The following is a 17,870-nucleotide window of genomic DNA, read 5'->3' as shown; positions in this document are numbered from 1 at the left end:
GCAGGAAAACGGGTTTTTCTGCCGAAACGTTTTTAATATATGAGGAAAGTGTTGTTGATTTTCTTGTCATTTTTGAGTGAGTAGAAGAGATGGGAATGATTTGAGCTTTAAATCCAAAATAGGATCTTGCCTAAAAAGAAACAATATTAAAGCAAAGTCCCAATCAGATTGGGTGAAATAGTCTGATGGTTTCTTATTTATTGGCGAAACTAGTTCATTAAAAAAAGGAAAATGAGCCAAACTGACAGGATAAAGGGGTTGTTGACTTGGAGTGAGAAGGGAACAATAGGAATTATTTGAGTTTTCAAGCTCAAATATAATCTGGTGAAAAGAGGAGGAATGGGTAAACAAAGATAAGTTAGAATTTATGGCCACAAAGAGCACTTTTATCCTATAACGCTCAACCTTTGAAAGTGCAAGACTAGTAAAAGGTTCTTTCCCATACCGGGAGTCGAACCCGGGCCACCTGGGTGAAAACCAGGAATCCTAACCGCTAGACCATATGGGAGCAGTTATTAAGTATAATGAGTCATGGACTAAGAAAAAGAGGGGATAAAGAAAATATATATATTTTTTTTCATTTTGCCGCTTTGAGCTTGTCTACAAACATCTGGTGGTTGACTTGTTAGCGCAGTAGGAAGCGTGTCAGTCTCATAATCTGAAGGTCGTGAGTTCGATCCTCACACGAGGCACTGTTCAGTGAGTTTTTGTCTTCCTCCATTCATGCAGGAAAACGGGTTTTTCTGCCGAAACGTTTTTAATATATGAGGAAAGTGTTGTTGATTTTCTTGTCATTTTTGAGTGAGTAGAAGAGATGGGAATGATTTGAGCTTTAAATCCAAAATAGGATCTTGCCTAAAAAGAAACAATATTAAAGCAAAGTCCCAATCAGATTGGGTGAAATAGTCTGATGGTTTCTTATTTATTGGCGAAACTAGTTCATTAAAAAAAGGAAAATGAGCCAAACTGACAGGATAAAGGGGTTGTTGACTTGGAGTGAGAAGGGAACAATAGGAATGATTTGAGTTTTCAAGCTCAAATATAATCTGGTGAAAAGAGGAGGAATGGGTAAACAAAGATAAGTTAGAATTTATGGCCACAAAGAGCACTTTTATCCTATAACGCTCAACCTTTGAAAGTGCAAGACTAGTAAAAGGTTCTTTCCCATAACGGGAGTCGAACCCGGGCCACCTGGGTGAAAACCAGGAATCCTAACCGCTAAACCATATGGGAGCAGTTATTAAGTATAATGAGTCATGGACTAAGAAAAAGTGGGAATAAAGAAAATATATATATATTTTTTCATTTTGCCGCTTTGAGCTTGTCTGCAAACATCTGGTGGTTGCCTCGTTAGCGCAGTAGGAAGCGTGTCAGTCTCATAATCTGAAGGTCGTGAGTTCGATCCTCACACGAGGCACTGTTCAGTGAGTTTTTGTCTTCCTCCATTCATGCAGGAAATCGGGTTTTTCTGCCGAAACGTTTTTAATATATGAGGAAAGTGTTGTTGATTTCCTTGTCATTTTTGAGTGAGTAGAAGAGATGGGAATGATTTGAGCTTTAAATCCAAAATAGGATCTTGCCTAAAAAGAAACAATATTAAAGCAAAGTCCCAATCAGATTGGGTGAAATAGTCTGATGGTTTCTTATTTATTGGCGAAACTAGTTCATTATAAAAAGGAAAATTAGCCAAACTGACAGGATAAAGGGGTTGTTGACTTGGAGTGAGAAGGGAACAATAGGAATTATTTGAGTTTTCAAGCTCAAATAGGATCTGGTGAAAAGAGGAGGAATGGGTAAACAAAGATAAGTTAGAATTTATGGCCACAAAGAGCACTTTTATCCTATAACGCTCAACCTTTGAAAATGCAAGACTAGTAAAAGGTTATTTCCCATACCGCGAGTCGAACACAGGCCACCTGGGTGAAAACCAGGAATCCTAACCGCTAGACCATATGGGAGCAGTTAGTAAGTATAATGAGTCATGGACTAAGAAAAAGAGGGGATAAAGAAAATATATATATTTTTTTTCATTTTGCCGCTTTGAGCTTGTCTACAAACATCTGGTGGTTGCCTTGTTAGCGCAGTAGGAAGCGTGTCAGTCTCATAATCTGAAGGTCGTGAGTTCGATCCTCACACGAGGCACTGTTCAGTGAGTTTTTGTCTTCCTCCATTCATGCAGGAAAACGGGTTTTTCTGCCGAAACGTTTTTAATATATGAGGAAAGTGTTGTTGATTTTCTTGTCATTTTTGAGTGAGTAGAAGAGATGGGAATGATTTGAGCTTTAAATCCAAAATAGGATCTTGCCTAAAAAGAAACAATATTAAAGCAAAGTCCCAATCAGATTGGGTGAAATAGTCTGATGGTTTCTTATTTATTGGCGAAACTAGTTCATTAAAAAAAGGAAAATGAGCCAAACTGACAGGATAAAGGGGTTGTTGACTTGGAGTGAGAAGGGAACAATAGGAATTATTTGAGTTTTCAAGCTCAAATATAATCTGGTGAAAAGAGGAGGAATGGGTAAACAAAGATAAGTTAGAATTTATGGCCACAAAGAGCACTTTTATCCTATAACGCTCAACCTTTGAAAGTGCAAGACTAGTAAAAGGTTCTTTCCCATAACGGGAGTCGAACCCGGGCCACCTGGGTGAAAACCAGGAATCCTAACCGCTAAACCATATGGGAGCAGTTATTAAGTATAATGAGTCATGGACTAAGAAAAAGTGGGAATAAAGAAAATATATATATATTTTTTCATTTTGCCGCTTTGAGCTTGTCTACAAACATCTGGTGGTTGCCTCGTTAGTGCAGTAGGAAGCGTGTCAGTCTCATATTCTGAAGGTTGTGAGTTCGATCCTCACACCAGGCACTGTTCAGTGAGTTTTTGTCTTCCTCCATTCATGCAGGAAATCGGGTATTTCTGCCGAAACTTTTTTAATATATGAGGAAAGTGTTGTTGATTTCCTTGTCATTTTTGAGTGAGTAGAAGAGATGGGAATGATTTGAGCTTTAAATCCAAAATAGGATCTTGCCTAAAAAGAAACAATATTAAAGCAAAGTCCCAATCAGATTGGGTGAAATAGTCTGATGGTTTCTTATTTATTGGCGAAACTAGTTCATTAAAAAAAGGAAAATGAGCCAAACTGACAGGATAAAGGGGTTGTTGACTTGGAGTGAGAAGGGAACAATAGGAATGATTTGAGTTTTCAAGCTCAAATATAATCTGGTGAAAAGAGGAGGAATGGGTAAACAAAGATAAGTTAGAATTTATGGCCACAAAGAGCACTTTTATCCTATAACGCTCAACCTTTGAAAGTGCAAGACTAGTAATTGGTTTTTTCCCATACCGGGAGTCGAACCCAGGCCACCTGGGTGAAAACCAGGAATCCTAACCGCTAGACCATATGGGAGCAGTTATTAAGTATAATGAGTCATGGACTAAGAAAAAGTGGGAATAAAGAAAATATATATATATTTTTTCATTTTGCCGCTTTGAGCTTGTCTACAAACATCTGGTGGTTGCCTCGTTAGTGCAGTAGGAAGCGTGTCAGTCTCATATTCTGAAGGTTGTGAGTTCGATCCTCACACCAGGCACTGTTCAGTGAGTTTTTGTCTTCCTCCATTCATGCAGGAAATCGGGTATTTCTGCCGAAACTTTTTTAATATATGAGGAAAGTGTTGTTGATTTCCTTGTCATTTTTGAGTGAGTAGAAGAGATGGGAATGATTTGAGCTTTAAATCCAAAATAGGATCTTGCCTAAAAAGAAACAATATTAAAGCAAAGTCCCAATCAGATTGGGTGAAATAGTCTGATGGTTTCTTATTTATTGGCGAAACTAGTTCATTAAAAAAAGGAAAATGAGCCAAACTGACAGGATAAAGGGGTTGTTGACTTGGAGTGAGAAGGGAACAATAGGAATGATTTGAGTTTTCAAGCTCAAATATAATCTGGTGAAAAGAGGAGGAATGGGTAAACAAAGATAAGTTAGAATTTATGGCCACAAAGAGCACTTTTATCCTATAACGCTCAACCTTTGAAAGTGCAAGACTAGTAAAAGGTTTTTTCCCATACCAGGAGTCGAACCCGGGCCACCTGGGTGAAAACCAGGAATCCTAACCGCTAGACCATATGGGAGCAGTTATTAAGTATAATGAGTCATGGACTAAGAAAAAGTGGGAATAAAGAAAATATATATATATTTTTTCATTTTGCCGATTTGAGCTTGTCTACAAACATCTGGTGGTTGCCTTGTTAGCGCAGTAGGAAGCGTGTCATTCTCATAATCTGAAGGTCGTGAGTTTGATCCTCACACGAGGCACTGTTCAGTGAGTTTTTGTCTTCCTCCATTCGGAAATCGGGTATTTCTGCCGAAACTTTTTTAATATATGAGGAAAGTGTTGTTGATTTCCTTGTCATTTTTGAGTGAGTAGAAGAGATGGGAATGATTTGAGCTTTAAATCCAAAATAGGATCTTGCCTAAAAAGAAACAATATTAAAGCAAAGTCCCAATCAGATTGGGTGAAATAGTCTGATGGTTTCTTATTTATTGGCGAAACTAGTTCATTAAAAAAAGGAAAATTAGCCAAACTGACAGGATAAAGGGGTTGTTGACTTGGAGTGAGAAGGGAACAATAGGAATTATTTGAGTTTTCAAGCTCAAATATAATCTGGTGAAAAGAGGAGGAATGGGTAAACAAAGATAAGTTAGAATTTATGGCCACAAAGAGCACTTTTATCCTATAACGCTCAACCTTTGAAAGTGCAAGACTAGTAAAAGGTTCTTTCCCATACCAGGAGTCGAACCCGGGCCACCTGGGTGAAAACCAGGAATCCTAACCGCTAGACCATATGGGAGCAGTTATTAAGTATAATGAGTCATGGACTAAGAAAAAGTGGGAATAAAGAAAATATATATATATTTTTTCATTTTGCCGATTTGAGCTTGTCTACAAACATCTGGTGGTTGCCTTGTCAGCGCAGTAGGAAGCGTGTCATTCTCATAATCTGAAGGTCGTGAGTTTGATCCTCACACGAGGCACTGTTCAGTGAGTTTTTGTCTTCCTCCATTCGGAAATCGGGTATTTCTGCCGAAACTTTTTTAATATATGAGGAAAGTGTTGTTGATTTCCTTGTCATTTTTGAGTGAGTAGAAGAGATGGGAATGATTTGAGCTTTAAATCCAAAATAGGATCTTGCCTAAAAAGAAACAATATTAAAGCAAAGTCCCAATCAGATTGGGTGAAATAGTCTGATGGTTTCTTATTTATTGGCGAAACTAGTTCATTAAAAAAAGGAAAATTAGCCAAACTGACAGGATAAAGGGGTTGTTGACTTGGAGTGAGAAGGGAACAATAGGAATTATTTGAGTTTTCAAGCTCAAATATAATCTGGTGAAAAGAGGAGGAATGGGTAAACAAAGATAAGTTAGAATTTATGGCCACAAAGAGCACTTTTATCCTATAACGCTCAACCTTTGAAAGTGCAAGACTAGTAAAAGATTCTTTGCCATACCGGAAGTCAAACCCGGGCCACCTGGGTGAAAACCAGGAATCCTAACCGCTAGACCATATGGGAGCAGTTATTAAGTATAATGAGTCATGGACTAAGAGAAAGTGGGAATAAAGAAAATATATATATATTTTTTCATTTTGCCGCTTTGAGCATGTCTACAAACATCTGGTGGTTGCCTCGTTAGCGCAGTAGGAAGCGTGTTAGTCTCATAATCTGAAGGTCGTGAGTTCGATCCTCACACGAGGCACTGTTCAGTGAGTTTTTGTCTTCCTCCATTCATGCAGGAAATCGGGTTTTTCTGCCGAAACGTTTTTAATATATGAGGAAAGTGTTGTTTATTTCCTTGTCATTTTTGAGTGAGTAGAAGAGATGGGAATGATTTGAGCTTTAAATCCAAAATAGGATTTTGCCTAAAAAGAAACAATATTAAAGCAAAGTCCCAATCAGATTGGGTGAAATAGTCTGATGGTTTCTTATTTATTGGCGAAACTAGTTCATTAAAAAAAGGAAAATTAGCCAAACTGACAGGATAAAGGGGTTGTTGACTTGGAGTGAGAAGGGAACAATAGGAATTATTTGAGTTTTCAAGCTCAAATAGGATCTGGTGAAAAGAGGAGGAATGGGTAAACAAAGATAAGTTATAATTTATGGCCACAAAGAGCACTTTTATCCTATAACGCTCAACCTTTGAAAATGCAAGACTAGTAAAAGGTTTTTTCCCATACCGGGAGTCGAACCCGGGCCACCTGGGTGAAAACCAGGAATCCTAACCGCTAGACCATATGGAAGCAGTTATTAAGTAAAATGAGTCATGGACTAAGAAAAAGTGGGAATAAAGAAAATTTATATATATTTTTTCATTTTGCCGCTTTGAGCTTGTCTACAAACATCTGGTGGTTACCTCGTTAGCGCAGTAGGAAGCGTGTCAGTCTCATAATCTGAAGGTCGTGAGTTCGATCCTCGCACGAGGCACTGTTCAGTGAGTTTTTGTCTTCCTCCATTCATGCAGGAAATCGGGTTTTTCTGCCGAAACGTTTTTAATATATGAGGAAAGTGTTGTTGATTTCCTTGTCATTTTTGAGTGAGTAGAAGAGATGGGAATGATTTGAGCTTTAAATCCAAAATAGGATTTTGCCTAAAAAGAAACAATATTAAAGCAAAGTCCCAATCAGATTGGGTGAAATAGTCTGATGGTTTCTTATTTATTGGCGAAACTAGTTCATTAAAAAAAGGAAAATTAGCCAAACTGACAGGATAAAGGGGTTGTTGACTTGGAGTGAGAAGGGAACAATAGGAATTATTTGAGTTTTCAAGGTCAAATAGGATCTGGTGAAAAGAGGAGGAATGGGTAAACAAAGATAAGTTAGAATTTATGGCCACAAAGAGCACTTTTATCCTATAACGCTCAACCTTTGAAAATGCAAGACTAGTAAAATGTTCTTCCCCATACCAGGAGCCGAACCCAGGTGAAAACCAGGAATCCTAACCGCTAGACCATATGGAAGCAGTTATTAAGTAAAATGAGTTATGGACTAAGAAAAAGTGGGAATAAAGAAAATGTATATATATTTTTTCGATCCTCACACGAGGCACTGTTCAGTGAGTTTTTGTCTTCCTCCATTCACGCAGGAAATCGGGTTTTTCTGCCGAAACGTTTTTAATATATGAGGAAAGTGTTGTTGATTTCCTTGTCATTTTTGAGTGAGTAGAAGAGATGGGAATGATTTGAGCTTTAAATCCAAAATAGGATCTTGCCTAAAAAGAAACAATATTAAAGCAAAGTCCCAATCAGATTGGGTGAAATAGTCTGATGGTTTCTTATTTATTGGCGAAACTAGTTCATTAAAAAAAGGAAAATGAGCCAAACTGACAGGATAAAGGGGTTGTTGACTTGGAGTGAGAAGGGAACAATAGGAATTATTTGAGTTTTCAAGCTCAAATAGGATCTGGTGAAAAGAGGAGGAATGGGTAAACAAAGATAAGTTAGAATTTATGGCCACAAAGAGCACTTTTATCCTATAACACTCAACCTTTGACAATGCAATACCGGGAGTCGAACCCAGGCCACCTGGGTGAAAACCGGGAATCCTAACCGCTAGACCATATGGGAGCAGTTATTAAGTAAAATGAGTCATGGACTAAGAAAAAGTGGGAATAAAGAAAATATATATATATTTTTTCATTTTGCCGCTTTGAGCTTGTCTACAAACATCTGGTGGTTGCCTCGTTAGCGCAGTAGGAAGCGTGTCAGTCTCATAATCTGAAGGTTGTGAGTTCGATCCTCACACGAGGCACTGTTCAGTGAGTTTTTGTCTTCCTCCATTCACGCAGGAAATCGGGTTTTTCTGCCGAAACGTTTTTAATATATGAGGAAAGTGTTGTTGATTTTCTTATCATTTTTGAGTGAGTAGAAGAGATGGGAATGATTTGAGCTTTAAATCCAAAATAGGATTTTGCCTAAAAAGAAACAATATTAAAGCAAAGTCCCAATCAGATTGGGTGAAATAGTCTGATGGTTTCTTATTTATTGGCGAAACTAGTTCATTAAAAAAAGGAAAATTAGCCAAACTGACAGGATAAAGGGGTTGTTGACTTGGAGTGAGAAGGGAACAATAGGAATTATTTGAGTTTTCAAGCTCAAATAGGATCTGGTGAAAAGAGGAGGAATGGGTAAACAAAGATAAGTTAGAATTTATGGCCACAAAGAGCACTTTTATCCTATAACGCTCAACCTTTGAAAATGCAAGACTAGTAAAATGTTCTTCCCCATACCAGGAGCCGAACCCAGGCCACCTGGGTGAAAACCAGGAATCCTAACCGCTAGACCATATGGGAGCAATTATTAAGTAAAATGAGTCATGGACTAAGAAAAAGTGGGAATAAAGAAAATATATATATATTTTTTCATTTTGCCGCTTTGAGCTTGTCTACAAACATCTGGTGGTTGCCTCGTTAGCGCAGTAGGAAGCGTGTCAGTCTCATAATCTGAAGGTTGTGAGTTCGATCCTCACACGAGGCACTGTTCAGTGAGTTTTTGTCTTCCTCCATTCACGCAGGAAATCGGGTTTTTCTGCCGAAACGTTTTTAATATATGAGGAAAGTGTTGTTGATTTCCTTATCATTTTTGAGTGAGTAGAAGAGATGGGAATGATTTGAGCTTTAAATCAAAAATAGGATCTTGCCTAAAAAGAAACAATATTAAAGCAAAGTCCCAATCAGATTGGGTGAAATAGTCTGATGGTTTCTTATTTATTGGCGAAACTAGTTCATTAAAAAAAGGAAAATTAGCCAAACTGACAGGATAAAGGGGTTGTTGACTTGGAGTGAGAAGGGAACAATAGGAATTATTTGAGTTTTCAAGCTCAAATAGGATCTGGTGAAAAGAGGAGGAATGGGTAAACAAAGATAAGTTAGAATTTATGACCACAAAGAGCACTTTTATCCTATAACGCTCAACCTTTGAAAATGCAAGACTAGTAAAATGTTCTTCCCCATACCAGGAGCCGAACCCAGGCCACGTGGGTGAAAACCAGGAATCCTAACCGCTAGACCATATGGGAGCAGTTATTAAGTAAAATGAGTCATGGACTAAGAAAAAGTGGGAATAAAGAAAATATATATATATTTTTTCATTTTGCCGCTTTGAGCTTGTCTACAAACATCTGGTGGTTGCCTCGTTAGCGCAGTAGGAAGCGTGTCAGTCTCATAATCTGAAGGTTGTGAGTTCGATCCTCACACGAGGCACTGTTCAGTGAGTTTTTGTCTTCCTCCATTCACGCAGGAAATCGGGTTTTTCTGCCGAAACGTTTTTAATATATGAGGAAAGTGTTGTTGATTTCCTTATCATTTTTGAGTGAGTAGAAGAGATGGGAATGATTTGAGCTTTAAATCAAAAATAGGATCTTGCCTAAAAAGAAACAATATTAAAGCAAAGTCCCAATCAGATTGGGTGAAATAGTCTGATGGTTTCTTATTTATTGGCGAAACTAGTTCATTAAAAAAAGGAAAATTAGCCAAACTGACAGGATAAAGGGGTTGTTGACTTGGAGTGAGAAGGGAACAATAGGAATTATTTGAGTTTTCAAGCTCAAATAGGATCTGGTGAAAAGAGGAGGAATGGGTAAACAAAGATAAGTTAGAATTTATGGCCACAAAGAGCACTTTTATCCTATAACGCTCAACCTTTGAAAATGCAAGACTAGTAAAATGTTCTTCCCCATACCAGGAGCCGAACCCAGGCCACGTGGGTGAAAACCAGGAATCCTAACCGCTAGACCATATGGGAGCAGTTATTACGTAAAATGAGTCATGGACTAAGAAAAAGTGGGAATAAAGAAAATATATATATATTTTTTCATTTTGCCGCTTTGAGCTTGTCTACAAACATCTGGTGGTTGCCTCGTTAGTGCAGTAGGAAGGGTGTCAGTCTCATAATCTGAAGGTTGTGAGTTCGATCCTCACACGAGACACTGTTCAGTGAGTTTTTGTCTTCCTCCATTCACGCAGGAAATCGGGTTTTTCTGCCAAAACTTTTTTAATATATGAGGAAAGTGTTGTTGATTTCCTTGTCATTTTTGAGTGAGTAGAAGAGATGGGAATGATTTGAGCTTTAAATCAAAAATAGGATCTTGCCTAAAAAGAAACAATATTAAAGCAAAGTCCCAATCAGATTGGGTGAAATAGTCTGATGGTTTCTTATTTATTGGCGAAACTAGTTCATTAAAAAAAGGAAAATTAGCCAAACTGACAGGATAAAGGGGTTGTTGACTTGGAGTGAGAAGGGAACAATAGGAATTATTTGAGTTTTCAAGCTCAAATAGGATCTGGTGAAAAGAGGAGGAATGGGTAAACAAAGATAAGTTAGAATTTATGGCCACAAAGAGCACTTTTATCCTATAACGCTCAACCTTTGAAAATGCAAGACTAGTAAAATGTTCTTCCCCATACCAGGAGCCGAACCCAGGCCACGTCGGTGAAAACCAGGAATCCTAACCGCTAGACCATATGGGAGCAGTTATTACGTAAAATGAGTCATGGACTAAGAAAAAGTGGGAATAAAGAAAATATATATATATTTTTTCATTTTGCCGCTTTGAGCTTGTCTACAAACATCTGGTGGTTGCCTCGTTAGCGCAGTAGGAAGCGTGTCAGTCTCATAATCTGAAGGTTGTGAGTTCGATCCTCACACGAGGCACTGTTCAGTGAGTTTTTGTCTTCCTCCATTCACGCAGGAAATCGGGTTTTTCTGCCGAAACGTTTTTAATATATGAGGAAAGTGTTGTTGATTTCCTTATCATTTTTGAGTGAGTAGAAGAGATGGGAATGATTTGAGCTTTAAATCCAAAATAGGATCTTGCCTAAAAAGAAACAATATTAAAGCAAAGTCCCAATCAGATTGGGTGAAATAGTCTGATGGTTTCTTATTTATTGGCGAAACTAGTTCATTAAATAAAGGAAAATTAGCCAAACTGACAGGATAAAGGGGTTGTTGACTTGGAGTGAGAAGGGAACAATAGGAATTATTTGAGTTTTCAAGCTCAAATAGGATCTGGTGAAAAGAGGAGGAATGGGTAAACAAAGATAAGTTAGAATTTATGGCCACAAAGAGCACTTTTATCCTATAACGCTCAACCTTTGAAAGTGCAAGACTAGTAAAAGGTTCTTTCCCATAACGGGAGTCGAACCCGGGCGAAAACCAGGAATCCTAACCGCTAAACCATATGGGAGCAGTTATTAAGTATAATGAGTCATGGACTAAGAAAAAGTGGGAATAAAGAAAATGTATATATATTTTTTCATTTTGCCGCTTTGAGCTTGTCTACAAACGTCTGGTTGTTGCCTCGTTAGCGCAGTAGGAAGCGTGTCAGTCTCATAATCTGAAGGTCGTGAGTTTGATCCTCACACGAGGCACTGTTCAGTGAGTTTTTGTCTTCCTCCATTCATGCAGGAAATCGGGTTTTTCTGCCGAAACGTTTTTAATATATGAGGAAAGTGTTGTTGATTTCCTTGTCATTTTTGAGTGAGTAGAAGAGATGGGAATGATTTGAGCTTTAAATCCAAAATAGGATCTTGCCTAAAAAGAAACAATATTAAAGCAAAGTCCCAATCAGATTGGGTGAAATAGTCTGATGGTTTCTTATTTATTGGCGAAACTAGTTCATTAAATAAAGGAAAATTAGCCAAACTGACAGGATAAAGGGGTTGTTGACTTGGAGTGAGAAGGGAACAATAGGAATTATTTGAGTTTTCAAGCTCAAATAGGATCTGGTGAAAAGAGGAGGAATGGGTAAACAAAGATAAGTTAGAATTTATGGCCACAAAGAGCACTTTTATCCTATAACGCTCAACCTTTGAAAGTGCAAGACTAGTAAAAGGTTCTTTCCCATAACGGGAGTCGAACCCGGGCGAAAACCAGGAATCCTAACCGCTAAACCATATGGGAGCAGTTATTAAGTATAATGAGTCATGGACTAAGAAAAAGTGGGAATAAAGAAAATGTATATATATTTTTTCATTTTGCCGCTTTGAGCTTGTCTACAAACGTCTGGTTGTTGCCTCGTTAGCGCAGTAGGAAGCGTGTCAGTCTCATAATCTGAAGGTCGTGAGTTTGATCCTCACACGAGGCACTGTTCAGTGAGTTTTTGTCTTCCTCCATTCATGCAGGAAATCGGGTTTTTCTGCCGAAACGTTTTTAATATATGAGGAAAGTGTTGTTGATTTCCTTGTCATTTTTGAGTGAGTAGAAGAGATGGGAATGATTTGAGCTTTAAATCCAAAATAGGATCTTGCCTAAAAAGAAACAATATTAAAGCAAAGTCCCAATCAGATTGGGTGAAATAGTCTGATGGTTTCTTATTTATTGGCGAAACTAGTTCATTAAATAAAGGAAAATTAGCCAAACTGACAGGATAAAGGGGTTGTTGACTTGGAGTGAGAAGGGAACAATAGGAATTATTTGAGTTTTCAAGCTCAAATAGGATCTGGTGAAAAGAGGAGGAATGGGTAAACAAAGATAAGTTAGAATTTATGGCCACAAAGAGCACTTTTATCCTATAACGCTAAACCTTTGAAAGTGCAAGACTAGTAAAAGGTTCTTTCCCATACCGGGAGTCGAACCCGGGCCACCTGGGTGAAAACCAGGAATCCTAACCGCTAGACCATATGGGAGCAGTTATTAAGTATAATGAGTCATGGACTAAGAAAAAGTGGGAATAAAGAAAATGTATATATATTTTTTCATTTTGCCGCTTTGAGCTTGTTTACAAACATCTGGTGGTTGCCTCGTTAGCGCAGTAGGAAGCGTGTCAGTCTCATATTGTGGAGGTCGTGAGTTCGATCCTCACACGAGGCACTGTTCAGTGAGTTTTTGTCTTCCTCCATTCATGCAGGAAATCAGGTTTTTCTGCCGAAACGTTTTTAATATATGAGGAAAGTGTTGTTGATTTCCTTGTCATTTTTGAGTGAGTAGAAGAGATGGGAATGATTTGAGCTTTAAATCCAAAATAGGATCTTGCCTAAAAAGAAACAATATTAAAGCAAAGTCCCAATCAGATTGGGTGAAATAGTCTGATGGTTTCTTATTTATTGGCGAAACTAGTTCAATAAAAAAAGGAAAATTAGCCAAACTGACAGGATAAAGGGGTTGTTGACTTGGAGTGAGAAGGGAACAATAGGAATTATTTGAGTTTTCAAGCTCAAATAGGATCTGGTGAAAAGAGGAGGAATGGGTAAACAAAGATAAGTTAGAATTTATGGCCACAAAGAGCACTTTTATCCTATAACGCTCAACCTTTGAAAGTGCAAGACTAGTAAAAGGTTCTTTCCCATACCGGGAGTCGAACCCGGGCGAAAACCAGGAAGCCTAACCGCTAGACCATATGGGAGCAGTTATTAAGTATAATGAGTCATGGACTAAGAAAAAGTGGGAATAAAGAAAATGTATATATATTTTTTCATTTTGCCGCTTTGAGCTTGTCTACAAACATCTGGTGGTTGCCTCGTCAGCGCAGTAGGAAGCGTGTCAGTCTAATAATCTGAAGGTCGTGAGTTCGATCCTCACACGAGGCACTGTTCAGTGAGTTTTTGTCTTCCTCCATTCATGCAGGAAATCGGGTTTTTCTGGCGAAACGTTTTTAATATATGAGGAAAGTGTTGTTGATTTCCTTGTCATTTTTGAGTGAGTAGAAGAGATGGGAATGATTTGAGCTTTAAATCCAAAATAGGATCTTGCCTAAAAAGAAACAATATTAAAGCAAAGTCCCAATCAGATTGGGTGAAATAGTCTGATGGTTTCTTATTTATTGGCGAAACTAGTTCATTAAATAAAGGAAAATTAGCCAAACTGACAGGATAAAGGGGTTGTTGACTTGGAGTGAGAAGGGAACAATAGGAATTATTTGAGTTTTCAAGCTCAAATAGGATCTGGTGAAAAGAGGAGGAATGGGTAAACAAAGATAAGTTAGAATTTATGGCCACAAAGAGCACTTTTATCCTATAACGCTCAACCTTTGAAATTGCAAGACTAGTAAAAGGTTCTTTCCCATACCGGGAGTCGAACCCGGGCGAAAACCAGGAATCCTAACCGCTAGACCATATGGGAGCAGTTATTAAGTATAATGAGTCATGGACTAAGAAAAAGTGGGAATAAAGAAAATATATATATATTTTTTTCATTTTGCCGCTTTGAGCTTGTCTACAAACATCTGGTGGTTGCCTCGTTAGCGCAGTAGGAAGCGTGTCAGTCTCATTATCTGAAGGTCGTGAGTTCGATCCACACACGAGGCACTGTTCAGTGAGTTTTTGTCTTCCTCCATTCATGCAGGAAATCGGGTTTTTCTGCCGAAACATTTTTAATATATGAGGAAAGTGTTGTTGATTTCCTTGTCATTTTTGAGTGAGTAGAAGAGATGGGAATGATTTGAGCTTTAAATCCAAAATAGGATCTTGCCTAAAAAGAAACAATATTAAAGCAAAGTCCCAATCAGATTGGGTGAAATAGTCTGATGGTTTCTTATTTATTGGCGAAACTAGTTCATTAAAAAAAGGAAAATTAGCCAAACTGACAGGATAAAGGGGTTGTTGACTTGGAGTGAGAAGGGAACAATAGGAATTATTTGAGTTTTCAAGCTCAAATAGGATCTGGTGAAAAGAGGAGGAATGGGTAAACAAAGATAAATTAGAATTTATGGCCACAAAGAGCACTTTTATCCTATAACGCTCAACCTTTGAAAGTGCAAGACTAGTAAAAGGTTTTTTCCCATACCAGGTGTCGAACACGGGCCACCTGGGTGAAAACCAGGAATCCTAACCGCTAGACCATATGGGAGCAGTTATTAAGTATAATGAGTCATGGACTAAGAAAAAGTGGGAATAAAGAAAATGTATATATATTTTTTCATTTTGCCGCTTTGAGCTTGTTTACAAACATCTGGTGGTTGCCTCGTTAGCGCAGTAGGAAGCGTGTCAGTCTCATAATGTGGAGGTCGTGAGTTCGATCCTCACACGAGGCACTGTTCAGTGAGTTTTTGTCTTCCTCCATTCATGCAGGAAATCAGGTTTTTCTGCCGAAACGTTTTTAATATATGAGGAAAGTGTTGTTGATTTCCTTGTCATTTTTGAGTGAGTAGAAGAGATGGGAATGATTTGAGCTTTAAATCCAAAATAGGATCTTGCCTAAAAAGAAACAATATTAAAGCAAAGTCCCAATCAGATTGGGTGAAATAGTCTGATGGTTTCTTATTTATTGGCGAAACTAGTTCAATAAAAAAAGGAAAATTAGCCAAACTGACAGGATAAAGGGGTTGTTGACTTGGAGTGAGAAGGGAACAATAGGAATTATTTGAGTTTTCAAGCTCAAATAGGATCTGGTGAAAAGAGGAGGAATGGGTAAACAAAGATAAGTTAGAATTTATGGCCACAAAGAGCACTTTTATCCTATAACGCTCAACCTTTGAAAGTGCAAGACTAGTAAAAGGTTCTTTCCCATACCGGGAGTCGAACCCGGGAGAAAACCAGGAATCCTAACCGCTAGACCATATGGGAGCAGTTATTAAGTATAATGAGTCATGGACTAAGAAAAAGTGGGAATAAAGAAAATGTATATATATTTTTTCATTTTGCCGCTTTGAGCTTGTCTACAAACATCTGGTGGTTGCCTCGTCAGCGCAGTAGGAAGCGTGTCAGTCTAATAATCTGAAGGTCGTGAGTTCGATCCTCACACGAGGCACTGTTCAGTGAGTTTTTGTCTTCCTCCATTCATGCAGGAAATCGGGTTTTTCTGGCGAAACGTTTTTAATATATGAGGAAAGTGTTGTTGATTTCCTTGTCATTTTTGAGTGAGTAGAAGAGATGGGAATGATTTGAGCTTTAAATCCAAAATAGGATCTTGCCTAAAAAGAAACAATATTAAAGCAAAGTCCCAATCAGATTGGGTGAAATAGTCTGATGGTTTCTTATTTATTGGCGAAACTAGTTCATTAAATAAAGGAAAATTAGCCAAACTGACAGGATAAAGGGGTTGTTGACTTGGAATGAGAAGGGAACAATAGGAATTATTTGAGTTTTCAAGCTCAAATAGGATCTGGTGAAAAGAGGAGGAATGGGTAAACAAAGATAAGTTAGAATTTATGGCCACAAAGAGCACTTTTATCCTATAACGCTCAACCTTTGAAAGTGCAAGACTAGTAAAAGGTTTTTTCCCATACCAGGTGTCGAACACGGGCCACCTGGGTGAAAACCAGGAATCCTAACCGCTAGACCATATGGGAGCAGTTATTAAGTAAAATGAGTCATGGACTATGAAAAAGTGGGAATAAAGAAAATATATATATTTTTTTTTTCATTTTGCCGCTTTGAGCTTGTCTACAAACATTTGGTGGTTGCCTCGTTAGCGCAGTAGGAAGCGTGTCAGTCTAATAATCTGAAGGTCGTGAGTTCGATCCACACACGAGGCACTGTTCAGTGAGTTTTTGTCTTCCTCCATTCATGCAGGAAATCGGGTTTTTCTGCCGAAACATTTTTAATATATGAGGAAAGTGTTGTTGATTTCCTTGTCATTTTTGAGTGAGTAGAAGAGATGGGAATGATTTGAGCTTTAAATCCAAAATAGGATCTTGCCTAAAAAGAAACAATATTAAAGCAAAGTCCCAATCAGATTGGGTGAAATAGTCTGATGGTTTCTTATTTATTGGCGAAACTAGTTCATTAAAAAAAGGAAAATTAGCCAAACTGACAGGATAAAGGGGTTGTTGACTTGGAGTGAGAAGGGAACAATAGGAATTATTTGAGTTTTCAAGCTCATATAGGATCTGGTGAAAAGAGGAGGAATGGGTAAACAAAGATAAATTAGAATTTATGGCCACAAAGAGCACATTTATCCTATAACGCTCAACCTTTGAAAGTGCAAGACTAGTAAAAGGTTTTTTCCCATACCGGGAGTCGAACCCGGGCCACCTGGGTGAAAACCAGGAATCCTAACCGCTAGCCCATATGGGAGCAGTTAGTATGTAAAATGAGTCATGGACTAAGAAAAAGTGGGAATAAAGAAAATATATATATATTTTTTTCATTTTGCCGCTTTGAGCTTGTCTACAAACATCTGGTGGTTGCCTCGTTAGCGCAGTAGGAAGCGTGTCAGTCTAATAATCTGAAGGTCGTGAGTTCGATCCACACACGAGGCACTGTTCAGTGAGATTTTGTCTTCCTCCATTCATGCAACAAATCGGGTTTTTCTGCCGAAACATTTTTAATATATGAGGAAAGTGTTGTTGATTTCCTTGTCATTTTTGAGTGAGTAGAAGAGATGGGAATGATTTGAGCTTTAAATCCAAAATAGGATCTTGCCTAAAAAGAAACAATATTAAAGCAAAGTCCCAATCAGATTGGGTGAAATAGTCTGATGGTTTCTTATTTATTGGCGAAACTAGTTCATTAAAAAAAGGAAAATTAGCCAAACTGACAGGATAAAGGGGTTGTTGACTTGGAGTGAGAAGGGAACAATAGGAATTATTTGAGTTTTCAAGCTCAAATAGGATCTGGTGAAAAGAGGAGGAATGGGTAAACAAAGATAAATTAGAATTTATGGCCACAAAGAGCACTTTTATCCTATAACGCTCAACCTTTGAAAGTGCAAGACTAGTAAAAGGTTTTTTCCCATACCAGGAGTCGAACCCAGGCCACCTGGGTGAAAACCAGGAATCCTAACCGCTAGACTATATGGGAGCAGTTATTAAGTAAAATGAGTCATGGACTATGAAAAAGTGGGAATAAAGAAAATATATATATATTTTTTTCATTTTGGCGCTTTGAGCTTGTCTACAAACATCTGGTGGTTGCCTCGTTAGCGCAGTAGGAAGCGTGTCA

At 38.1% G+C, this 17,870-nt stretch overlaps 11 non-coding genes across 11 annotated transcripts; 5 read left to right on the top strand and 6 right to left on the bottom strand.

Annotated features, from left to right (window-relative positions):
* Window positions 1-436: 436 nt before the first annotated feature.
* On the bottom strand, window positions 437-508 carry TRNAE-UUC (transfer RNA glutamic acid (anticodon UUC)). The gene has a single exon. It is a non-coding gene; the product is annotated as a tRNA-Glu (tRNA).
* Window positions 509-1,344: 836 nt separating this feature from the next.
* Window positions 1,345-1,417, top strand: TRNAM-CAU (transfer RNA methionine (anticodon CAU)). Its single transcript has one exon. It is a non-coding gene; the product is annotated as a tRNA-Met (tRNA).
* A 1,919-nt stretch (window positions 1,418-3,336) lies between these two features.
* On the bottom strand, window positions 3,337-3,408 carry TRNAE-UUC (transfer RNA glutamic acid (anticodon UUC)). The gene has a single exon. It is a non-coding gene; the product is annotated as a tRNA-Glu (tRNA).
* A 653-nt stretch (window positions 3,409-4,061) lies between these two features.
* Window positions 4,062-4,133, bottom strand: TRNAE-UUC (transfer RNA glutamic acid (anticodon UUC)). The gene has a single exon. It is a non-coding gene; the product is annotated as a tRNA-Glu (tRNA).
* A 648-nt stretch (window positions 4,134-4,781) lies between these two features.
* On the bottom strand, window positions 4,782-4,853 carry TRNAE-UUC (transfer RNA glutamic acid (anticodon UUC)). Its single transcript has one exon. It is a non-coding gene; the product is annotated as a tRNA-Glu (tRNA).
* Window positions 4,854-6,226: 1,373 nt separating this feature from the next.
* On the bottom strand, window positions 6,227-6,298 carry TRNAE-UUC (transfer RNA glutamic acid (anticodon UUC)). The gene has a single exon. It is a non-coding gene; the product is annotated as a tRNA-Glu (tRNA).
* Window positions 6,299-7,731: 1,433 nt separating this feature from the next.
* On the top strand, window positions 7,732-7,804 carry TRNAM-CAU (transfer RNA methionine (anticodon CAU)). The gene has a single exon. It is a non-coding gene; the product is annotated as a tRNA-Met (tRNA).
* A 652-nt stretch (window positions 7,805-8,456) lies between these two features.
* TRNAM-CAU (transfer RNA methionine (anticodon CAU)) lies at window positions 8,457-8,529 on the top strand. Its single transcript has one exon. It is a non-coding gene; the product is annotated as a tRNA-Met (tRNA).
* Window positions 8,530-9,181: 652 nt separating this feature from the next.
* On the top strand, window positions 9,182-9,254 carry TRNAM-CAU (transfer RNA methionine (anticodon CAU)). The gene has a single exon. It is a non-coding gene; the product is annotated as a tRNA-Met (tRNA).
* A 1,377-nt stretch (window positions 9,255-10,631) lies between these two features.
* On the top strand, window positions 10,632-10,704 carry TRNAM-CAU (transfer RNA methionine (anticodon CAU)). The gene has a single exon. It is a non-coding gene; the product is annotated as a tRNA-Met (tRNA).
* A 1,901-nt stretch (window positions 10,705-12,605) lies between these two features.
* TRNAE-UUC (transfer RNA glutamic acid (anticodon UUC)) lies at window positions 12,606-12,677 on the bottom strand. The gene has a single exon. It is a non-coding gene; the product is annotated as a tRNA-Glu (tRNA).
* Between the last annotated feature and the right edge of the window lie 5,193 nt (window positions 12,678-17,870).

The sequence above is a fragment of the Rhinoderma darwinii genome, chromosome 3, assembly GCF_050947455.1.
Source record: "Rhinoderma darwinii isolate aRhiDar2 chromosome 3, aRhiDar2.hap1, whole genome shotgun sequence".
Classification (NCBI taxonomy): domain Eukaryota; kingdom Metazoa; phylum Chordata; class Amphibia; order Anura; family Rhinodermatidae; genus Rhinoderma; species Rhinoderma darwinii.
Note: the sequence above shows the minus strand (reverse complement) of the source record. Positions and strands in the feature narration are given on the sequence as shown.